Source organism: Heterodontus francisci, unplaced genomic scaffold, assembly GCF_036365525.1.
Source record: "Heterodontus francisci isolate sHetFra1 unplaced genomic scaffold, sHetFra1.hap1 HAP1_SCAFFOLD_58, whole genome shotgun sequence".
In the NCBI taxonomy this organism is placed as follows: Eukaryota; Metazoa; Chordata; class Chondrichthyes; order Heterodontiformes; family Heterodontidae; genus Heterodontus; species Heterodontus francisci.
Window position 1 is genome coordinate 1,666,252 of NW_027142006.1, and position 11,305 is coordinate 1,677,556.

The 11,305-nt window shown below is 46.4% G+C and overlaps 1 non-coding gene across 1 annotated transcript; it reads right to left on the reverse strand.

Annotated features, from left to right (window-relative positions):
- Positions 1–8,450: 8,450 nt before the first annotated feature.
- On the reverse strand, positions 8,451–8,522 carry trnam-cau (transfer RNA methionine (anticodon CAU)). Its single transcript has one exon. It is a non-coding gene; the product is annotated as a tRNA-Met (tRNA).
- Positions 8,523–11,305: the final 2,783 nt, after the last annotated feature.

Sequence of the window (11,305 nt, forward strand, 5' to 3'; positions counted from 1 at the left end):
AACATAAACAGAAAATGCTTGAAATAGTCAGCAGGTCTGGCAGCATCTGTGGAGAAAGAAACAAAGTTAATGTGAGCGAAGGAAACAGACCTGAACTGTTAACTGTTTCTCTCTGCACAGATGCTGCCAGACCTACTGAGCATTTCCAGCATTTTCTGTTTTTATTACAGCAACACCTTTGATCAGCAGTAGCGGTGATAGTGCGAGCCTGGGGGCAGCCGGGAAGGTACGTTTCACGATAAAGTACTTACCTGGCGATTCGGCGGACACGGACACGGGGACTGCTGGGTAAGTGAACTTATATATTCGGGCAGTGGCTAAACCCGAAACACTACACGTGTCGTGTCTCCCACCCATCCTCCTCCTCCAACCAAAAAAAAGGACTCTTGTGTGGAGGGTTTGGTAAGGTAAGGTTTTCCTTTATATTTTTTTATTCTCTGTTGTCAATTTGGAGCAGAGGGGATGGAAGCTAGGGCAGTTGCATACTCCTCTTGCAGGATGTGGGAGGTAAGGGTCACCACTTGTGTCCCTGCTGACTTCACCTGTGAGAAGTGCACCCAACTCCAGCTCCTCACAGACCGCGTTAGGGAACTGGAGCTGGAGCTGGATGAACTTCGGATCATGCGGGAGGCAGAGGGGATGATAGAGAGCAGTTATAGGGAAGTCCTGACACCTAAGTCACAGGATAAAGGCAGCTGGGTGACCGTCAGGGGAGGGAAAGTGAATAGGCACACAGTGCAGGGATCTCCAGTGGCCGTTCCCCTCAATAATAAGTATACCGTTTTGTATACGGTTGTGGGGGGGGACCTACCAGGGGAAAGCCACAGCGGCCAGGTCTCTGGCACTGAGCCTGGCTCTGCGGCTCAGAAGGAAAGGGTGGAGAATAGGAGAGCGATAGTGATAGGAGATTCAATGGTTAGAGGAACAGACAGGAGATTCTGTGGTCACGAACGAGACTCCCGGATGGTATGTTGCCTCCTGGGTGCCAGGGTCAGGGATGTCTCAGATCGAGTCTTTCGGATTCTTAAGGGGGAGGGGGAGCAGCCAGAAGTCGTGGTACATATGACATAGCTAGGAAAAGGGATGAGGACCTGAAAAGCGAATATAGGAGTTAGGTTGGAAGCTAAAAGGCAAGACGAGCAGAGTAGTAATCTCAGGATTGATACCGGTGCCACGTGCTAGTGAGGCTAGAAACAGAGAGCGAGTGCAGCTGAACACGTGGCTACAGAGCTGGTGTAGCAGGGAGGGCTTCAGTTATGTGGATCATTGGGATACCTTCTGGGGAAGGTGGGACCTGGACAAGAAGGACGGGTTGCATCTGAACTGGAGGGACACCAATATCCAGGGCGGGATGTTTGCTAGAGCTCTTCGGGAGGGTTTAAACTAGTTTGGCAGAGGTATGGGAACCGGAGCTACGGATCAGTGGATGGGGTAGCTGTTGAACAGGCAGATACAGAGTGCAGAGAGTCTGTGAGGAAGGTTAGACAGTTGACAGGGCAAAGTTTCAGCCAGTATGATGGGTTGAAGTGTGTCTATTTTAATGCAAGAAGTGTCAGGAATAAGGGTGATGAACTTAGAGCATGGATCAGTACTTCGAGCTACGATGTTGTGGCCATTACGGACACTTGGAGATCACAGGGGCAGGAATGGATGTTGGATGTTCCCGGGTTTGGATGTTTCAAAAGGAATAGGGAGGGAGGTAAAAGAAGTGGGGGAGTTGCATTGTTAATCAGGGATAGTATCACAGCTGCAGAAAGGGAGGTCATTATGAGTCATTATGGGTGGAAATCAGAAACAGGAAAGGAGCAGTCACTTTATTGGGAGTTTTCTATAGACCCCCCAATAGCAACAGAGACACGGAGGAACAGATTGGGAGGCAGATTTGGGAAAGGTGCAGAAGTAACAGGGTTGTTGTCATGGGTGACTTCAACTTCCCTAATATTGATTGGAACCTCCTTCGTGCAAATAGTTTGGATGGAGCAGTTTTTGTCAGGTGTGTCCAGGAAGGTTTCCTGACTCAATATGTAGATAAGCCGACTAGAGGGGAGGCTATGTTGGATTTGGTGCTTGGCAACGAACCAGGCCAGGTGGCAGATCTCTCGGTGGGAGAACATTTCGGTGATCGTGATCACAACTCCCGGACCTTTACTGTAGTCATGGAGAGGGACAGGAGCGGACGGGATGGGAAAATATTTAATTGGGGGAGGGGGAATTACAATGCTATTAGGCAGGAACTGGGGTGCATAAATTGGGAACAGATGTTCTCAGGGAAATGCACGACAGAAATGTGGAGGTTGTTTAGGGAGCACTTGCTGCGACTGCTGGATAGGTTTGTCCCGATGAGGCAAGGAAGGGATGGTAGGGTGAAGGAACCTTGGATGACAAGAAATGTGGAACAGCTAGTCAAGAGGAAGAAGGAAGCTTACTTAAGGTTGAGGAAGCAAGGATCAGACAGGGCTCCAGAGGGTTACAAGGTAGCCAGGAAGGAACTGAAGAATGGACTTAGGAGAGCTAGAAGGGGACATGAAAAAGTCTTGGCGGGTAGGATTAAGGAAAATCCCAATGCGTTCTGCACTTATGTGAGGAACAAGAGGATGGCCAGAGTGAGGGTAGGGCCGATCAGGGATAGTGGAGGGAACTTGTGCCTGGAGTCGGAGGAGGTAGGGGAGTTCCTAAATGAATACTTTGCTTCAGTATTCACTAGTGAGAGGGACCTGGACGTTTGTGAGGACAGCGTGGAACAGGCTGATATGCTCGAACAGGTTGATGTTAAGAGGGAGGATGTGCTGGAAATTTTGAAAGACATGAGGACAGATAGGTCCCTGGGGCCAGCCGGGATATACCCAAGGATATTACGGGAAGCGAGGGAAGAGATTGCCGCGCCTTTGCCGATGATCTTTGCGTCCTCACTGTCCACTGGAGTAGTACCACATGATTGGAGGGTGGCAAATGTTATTCCCTTGTTCAAGAAAGGGAATAGGGATAACCCTGGGAATTATAGATCAGTCAGTCTTATGTCGGTAGTGGGCAAATTATTGGAGAGGATTCTGAGAGACAGGATTTATGATTAGTTGGAAAAGCATAGTTTGATTAGAGACAGTCAGCATGGCTTTGTGAGGGGCAGGTCATGCCTCACAAGCCTTATTGAATTCTTTGAAGATGTGACAAAACACATCGATGAAGGAAGAGCAGTGGATGTGGTGTATATGGATTTTAGCAAGGAGTTTGATAAGGTTCCCCATGGTAGGCTCATTCAGAAAGTAAGGAGGCATGGGATGCAGGGAAAGTTGGCTGTATGGATACAGAATTGGCTGGCCCATAGAAGACAGAGGGTGGTAGTAGATGGAAAGTATTCAGCCTGGAGCTCGGTGACCAGTGGTGTTCCGCAGGGATCTGTTCTGGGACCTCTGCGCTTTGTGATTTTTATAAATGACTTGGATGAGGAAGTGGAAGTCTGGGTTAGCAAGTTTGCCGATGACACGAAGGTTGCTGGAGTTGTGGATAGTGTGGAAGGCTGTTGCAGGTTGCAACGGGACATTGACAGGGTGCAGAGCTGGGCTGAGCAGTGGCAGATGGAGTTCAACCTGGAAAAGTGTGAAGTGATTCATTTTGGAAGGTCGAATTTGAATGCAGAATACAGGCTAAAAGACAGGATTCTTGGTAGTGTGGAGGAACAGAGGGATCTTGGGGCCCATGTCCATAGATCGCTCAAAGTTGCCACCCAAGTTTGATAGGGTTGTTAAGAAGGCGTATGGTGTGTTGGCTTTCATTAACAGGGGGATTGAGTTTAAGAGCCGCGAGGTTATGCTGCAGCTCTATGAAGCCCTGGTTAGACCACACTTGGAATATTGTGTTCAGTTCTGGTCGTCTCATTATAGGAAGGATGTGGAAGCTTTAGAGAGGGTGCAGAGGAGATTTATCAGGATGCTGCCTGGACTGGAGGGCATGTCTTACGAAGAAAGGTTGAGGGTGCTGGGGCTTTTCCCATTGGAACGAAGAAGGATGAGAGGTGACTTGATAGAGGGGTACAAGATGATGATAGGCATAGATAGAGTGGATAGCCAGAGACTTTTTCCCAGGGTGGAAAGGGCTATCACCAGGGGGCATAATGTTAAGGTGATGGAGGAAGGTTTCGGGGAGATGTCAGAGGTAGGTTCTTTACACAGAGAGTGGTGGGTGCGTGGAATGCACTGCCAGCGGTGGTAGTAGAAGCAGATATATTAGGGACATTTAAGCATCTCTTGGATAGGTACATGGATGATAGTAGAATGAAAGGTATGTGGGTAGTTTTGATCTTAGAGTAGGTTAAAGGTTCGGCACAACATCGTGGGCCGAAGGGCATGTACTGTGCTGTACTGTTCTATGTTCTATGTTCTCTAACACAGGTGTTGGGAGGTTCAGCCTGGCTACGCAATGTTACAAGGACGCTGAGTGACACCATCGACAACGGGACAGAAAGAAAAACACACAGAAAACTAATAGACTGTGAGGAAATAAAAGTGAGGAACGGAGAGAGAGAGACAGACAACGAAACTGAGATGGAGAAACAAGGCATTTGTATGATTGTGTTCTCCCTGTTGTGTAACGGTATTTCCTGTTGTGTAAATATGTTTTCTGTTGTGCAAAGATGTCCCCTGTTGTTGTGCAAAGGTTTTCCCTGTTATTGTTTTATTTTCTGTTGCTGACCGTCTCCTCACTGTGACCATTTGTCCTGGTTTTATTGTGGCCAACATCACCATCTGGTGGTGGAGAGGAGGCTCTGCAGGAAGGGGGTTGGCAAAGTGGGAGAGACTCGGCTGGTCCGTGTTTGCAGCTTGTGTTCGTGTGAGCAAAAGTGAGTTGTTACTGATTGATGTGTTCACGAGAAGGAAAAAGCTGATCGCAATCGAGCGCATCTTGTTATTATGGGGAAACACTTGATGTTTTGAAAGTGAACTGTTTGTCTTCCGACCAAACATAAATAGCAGAGAATGGTTTCGATCCATCGACCCAGCACGCTTCCGCTGCGCCACTCTGCTAACTGCTGGTTTAAATTTTAGCTGCGTGTTCGTGAAATATGTTCATTTCCCCAATGTTTTTATAAAAATAGGATTGGAGTCGGGTTTCTCAAGAATCCCGGAGTCAGCAACACACGTGCTGACGGACTCACCCTCACTGCCCAATGACACAAGGACACAGAGTAACAGCACCGACAATGAGGCAGGCAGAGAAAGACACACAGAAAACCGGGTAGAGATCATTCGGACCCAGAAGGGAACAGACAGAGAAAGACACACAGAAAACCAGGAAGAGATTATCAGGACGCAGAAAGGAACAGACAGAGAAAGACACACAGAAAACCAGGAAGATATTATCAGGACTCAGAAAGGAACAGACAGAGAAAGGTACTGAGCAAACCAGCAAGAGACAGCGAAAGACTGATGACTTATGTAATTGTGTTCTCTGTTGTGTAAAGATGTTCCCTGTGTTCTTTTAAAGATATTTCCTGCTGTGTAATGTGTTCTCTGTTGTGTAACTATATTCGCTGTTGTGTAAAGATGTTCTCTGTTATTGTGTAAAATGGTTCCCTGTTGGGTAAAGATCTTCTCAGTTGTGTAAATATGATCCGTCTTGTGTAAAAGTGTTCCTGGTTGTTTAAATATGTTCCCTGCTCTGTAATGTAGAGCTGAGTCTGCACTAATGGAATTGCTACAGTATCTTCCAGTCTGATACTGTATGAGGGCTGGAATATGATCCAAAGCACAGTCTATACAAATTGAATTGCTATTGTATCTTTTAGTTTCACAATCCAGGGGAGTTTTAAACTGAAATCTCAGTTTGTATCTCAGGTTATGCTATCTTTCAGATTCTCTCAATCTGATGACGCACTTGAGATTTAGACTTAAGAAAGGATGTACTGGCATTGGAGGAGTTCAAAAGCGATTCACTCAGCTGATTCCTGGGATGAAGGGGTTGACTTATGAAGAACGGCTAAACAGGTTATTCATTCGTGTTTAGAAGAATGAGGGGTGATCTTTTTGAAACGTACAAGATTCTGAGGGTGCTTAACAGGGTGAAGAAGGGTCTCTGACCTGAAACATTAACTCTGCTTCTCTCTTCACAGATGCTGCCAGACCTGCTGAGTATTTCCAGCATTTCTTGTTTTTATTAACAGGGTCGATGTTGAGAAGATGTTTCCACTAGTGGGGGAATCTCAAACTAGGCGACATAGTTACAGAATAAGGGGACACTCATTTAAACTGAGATGCAAAGGAATTTCTTCTCTCAGAGGGTAGTGAATGTCTGGAATTCTCTCCCCCAGTCAGTATTGGAGGCTAAATCACTGAAAGTATTTAAAGAGGATGTGAATAGATTTTTGAAATATTGGAGAGTTGAGGTCTATGAAGAGCTGGCATGAAAGAGGAGTTGAGGTCTGGGGCAGATCAGCCATGATCTTACTGAATGGCAGGGCAGGCTTGAGGGGCCGAATGGCCTACTCCTGCTCCTATTTCTTCTGTTCTTATGTTATGTTATATCTAATGTATATGTCAGGATGCACTATGGGAATTAATACTGAAACTTATAAACTCATAATGTGTGTAAATATTGGGCTGATATTTAACTTGAATCTCAGAGTACACTATTGTGGTTAATTCTGTAAGTTTGAAAAGGGAACTCTGTGCCATAATGAAAACAAGAAATGCTGAAAATACTCAGCAGGTCAGGCAGCATCTGTACAGAGAGAAGCAAAGTTAACGTTTCAGGTCAGTGACCTTTCAGATGCTGCCAGACCTTTTGAAAGTCCATGTAGACCACATCAACAGCATTGCCCTCATCAACCCTCTCTGTTACCTCATCAAAAAACTCCAGCAGGACAGTTAAACATGATTTTCCCTTAAGATATCCATGCTGGCTTTCTTGAATTAACCCACATTTGTCCATGGGACTATTAATTTTGTCCCGAATTATTCTTTCGAGAAGTTTTCCCACCTCCAAAATTGAACTGACTGGGGAGTGAAATGAGGTGAGTTGCTCTAACAGAGACAAAAACAAGAAATGCTGGATTCACTCAGCAGGTCTGGCAGCATCTGTGGAAAGAGAAGCAGTGTTAACGTTTCGGGTCAGTGACCCTTCCACAGATGCTGCCAGACCTGCTGAGTGAATCCAGCATTTCTTTTTTTTGTTTCAGATTTCCAGCATCCGCAGTATTTTGCTTTTACGGGTTCGACAGGCTGAATGGCCTCCTTCTGTGCTGTCGCCATTCTATGATTGTATGATTCTAGCAACAACTGTTGGTGGAGAGGCAGTGATGCAGGAATGGGTTGACAGGAAGGGGAAAGTCTGGGCTGGTGTGTGTTCGGGTTTGTGAATAAAGGTGATTTGGAAGCTGTGTTCCAAATTGAAGTGTTTACTGGAAGGAAGATGTTGATGCAAATAAAGAGTAAAACGTGTTAAGACGAAGCGTGGTGTGATTGGGGATAGCAGTAAATATAGTGTTGGTGAATTATTTGTGTTAATAAACTTCCACTGCGCCCTCTGCTGCAGGCTGCTGTTTATATCCAGCTGTGTATTAGTGCTGTGTGTTAGCGAGATAAATGTTTGTTTCAACGCTGTTTATAAAGCAATAGCATTGCACTCAAACAGTCCCAGACATAGCAACACACGTACAAAAGCAAAATACTGCGGATGCTGGAAATCTGAAACATAAACAGAAAATGCTTGAAATAGTCAGCAGGTCTGGCGGCATCTGTGGAGAGAGAACAAAGTTAATGTGAGCTAAGGAAACAGATCTGAACTGTTAACTGTTTCTTTCTCCACAGATGCTGCCAGACCTACTGAGCATTTCCAGCATTTTCTGTTTTTATTACAGCAATACAGGTGTTGGGAGGCTCAGCCTGGCTACACAATGTTACAAGGACGCTGAGTAACACCATCGACAACGGGACAGAGAGAAAAACACACAGAAAACCAATAGACTGTGAGGAAGCAAAACCGAGGGACAGAGAGAGAGACAACGAGACTGAGAAACAAGGCATTTGTATGATTGTGTTCTCCCTGTTTAAAGGTATTTCCTGGTGTGTAAATATGTTTTCTGTTGTGTAAAGATGTCCGCTGTTGTTGTGTAAAGATGTCCCCTGTTGTTGTGTAAAGGTTTTCCCTGTTATTGTTTTATTTTCTGTGACTGACCGTCTCCTCACTGTGACCATTTGTCCTGGTTTTATTGTGGCCAACATCACCATCTGGTGGTGGAGAGGAGGCTCTGCAGGAAGGGGTTGACAAAGTGGGTGAGACTCGGCTGGTCCGTGTTTGCAGCTTGTGTTGGTGTGAGCAAATGTGATTTGTTACTGAATGATGTGTTCACTGGAAGGAAGAAGCTGATTGCAATAGAGTGCCTTTTGAAGCATCTTGTTATTATGGGGAAATACTTGATGTTTTGAAAGTGAACAGTTTTCATTATTACGAAGCGTAAATAGCAGAAAATGGTTTCGATCCATTGACCTCTGGGTTATGGGCCCAGCACGCTTCCACTGCGCCACTCTGCTGTTTTAAATTTTGGCTGCCCGTTAGTGAAATATGTTCATTTCCCCAATGTTTTTATAAAAATAGGATTGTAGTCGGATTTCTCAAGAATCCCGGACTCAGCAACACACATGCTGACGGACTCACCCTCACTGCGCAATGACACAAGGACACGGAGTAACAGCACCGACAATGAGGCAGGCAGGGAAAGACACACAGAAAAGCAGGAAGATATTATCAGGACTCAGAAAGGAACAGACAAAGAAAGGTACTGAGCAAACCAGCAAGAGACAGCGAAAGACTGATGAACACCACTTGGAGGGAGCACTGAGGGTGGCAAGGGTCCAGAATGTAGTCTGGCTGGGGGATTTCAATGTCTATCACCATGAGTGGCTCGGTAGCACCACTACTGACCATGCTGGCCGAGTCCTAACGGACATAGCTGCTCGATTGGGTCTGCGGTAGGTGGTGAGGAAACGAACAAGAGGGTAAAACATACTTGAACTCATCCTCACCAATCTGCCTGCCGCAGATGCATCAGTCCAGGACAGTATTGGTAGGAGTGACCACTGCACAGTCCTTGTGGAGATGAAGTCCCGTCTTCACATTGAGGATACCCTCTATCGTGTTGTGTGCCACTACCACTGTGCTAAATGGGATAGATTTTGAACAGAACCAGCAATATATAACTGGGCATCCATGAGGTGCTGTGGACCATTAGCAGCAGCAGAATTGTAGTCAACCACATTCTATAACCTCATGGGCCGGCATATTCCCCCACTCTATCATTACCAACAAGCTGGGGTATCAACCCTAATTCAATGAAGAGTGCAGGAGGGCATGCCAGGAGCAGCACCAGGCATACCTTGAAATGAGGCATCAGCCTGATGAAGCTACAGCCCAGGACTACTTTCATGCCAAACAGCAGAAATAGCATGTAATAGACAGGGCTAAGTGATCCCACAACCAATGGATCAGATCTACACCCTGCCACATCCAATGATGAATGGTGGTGGACAATTAAACAACCAACAGGAGGAGGTGGCTCCACAAATATCCCCAACCTCAATGATGGGGGAGCCCAGCACATCAGTGCAAAAGGTAAGGATGAAGAATTTGAAACAATCTGCAACCAGAAGTGCTGGGTTGATGATCCATCTCGGCCTCCTTCTGAAGTCCCCAGCATCACAGATGCCAGTCTTCAGCCAATTCGATTCACTCAATGTGATATCAAGAAACGACTGAAGGCACTGGATACAGCAAAGGCTACGTGCCCTGACAATATTCCAGCAATAGTACTGAAGACCTGTGCTCCAGAACGTGCTGCGCCCCTAGCCAAGCTGTTCCAGTACAGGTACAATACTGGCATCTACCCGGCAATGTGGAAAATTGCCCAGGTATGTCCTGTACACAAATAGCAGGACAATTCCAACCCAGCCAATTGCTGCCAAATCAGTCTACTCTCAATCATCAGTATCGTGATGGAAGATGTCATCGACGGGGCACTTGCTTTGCAATAACCTGTTCAGTGACGCTCAGTTGGGTTCCGCCAGGGCCATTCAGCTCCTGACCTCAGCCTTGGTTCAAACAAGGACAAAAGAGCTGAACTCAAGAGGTGAGGTGAGAGTGTCTGCCCTTGACATCAAGGTAGCATTTGACTGAGTATGGCATCAACGAGCCAGAGCAAAACTGGAGTCAATGGGAATCAAGAGGAAAACTCTGCACTGGTTGGAATCGTACCTAGCACAAAGGAAAATGGTTGTGATTGTTGGAGGTCAGTCATCTCAGCTCCAGGACATTACTGCTGGAGTTCCTCAGGGTAGTATCTTCGGCCCAACCTTCTTCACTACTTCATCAGTGACCTTCCTTCAATCATAAGGTCAGAAGTGGGGATGTTCACTGATGATTGCAAAATTTAGCACCATTCGCGACTCCTCAGATAGTGAAGCAGTCCATGTAGAAATGCAGCAAGACCTGGACAATATCCAGGCTTGGGCTGATAAGTGGCAAGTAACATTCGCGCCACACAAGTGCCAGGCAATGACCATCTCGAACAAGAGAGAATCTAACGATCTCCCATTGACATTCAACGGCATTACGATCGCTGAATCACCCACTATCAACTTCCTGGGGGTTCCCATTGACCAGAAACTGAACTGGAGTAGCCTTATAAATAGTGTGACTACATGAGCTGGTCAGAGGGTAGGAATCATGCGGTGAGTAACTCACCTCCTGACTCCCCAAGCCTGTCCACCATTTACAAGGCACAAGTCTGGAGTGTGATGGAATACTATCCACTTGCCCGGATGGGTGCATCTCCAACAACATTCAAGAAGCTCGACACCATCCAGGACAAAGCAACACGCTTGATTGGCACCCCGTCCACAACATTCACTCCCTTCACCACTGACGTACAGTGGTAGCAGTGTGTACCATCTACAAGATGCACTGCAACAATGCACCAAGGCTAGTCAGGCAGCACCTACCAAACCTGCATCCTCTACTGCCTAGAAGGACAAGGGCAGCAGATGCATGGGAATACCACCACCTGAAAGTTCTCCTCCAAGCTACACATCATCCTGACTTGGAACTATATCGCCATTCCTTCCTTCACTGTCGCTGGGTAAAAATCCTGGAAACTCCCTTCCTAATAGCACTGTGGATGTACCTACCCCACACGGACTGCAGTGGTTCAAGAAGGAAGCTCATCACCACCTTCTCATGGGCAATTAGGGATGGACAATAAATGCTGGCCTGGCTGGCGACGTCCACATCCCATGAAACAAATAATTAAATACAATAACAG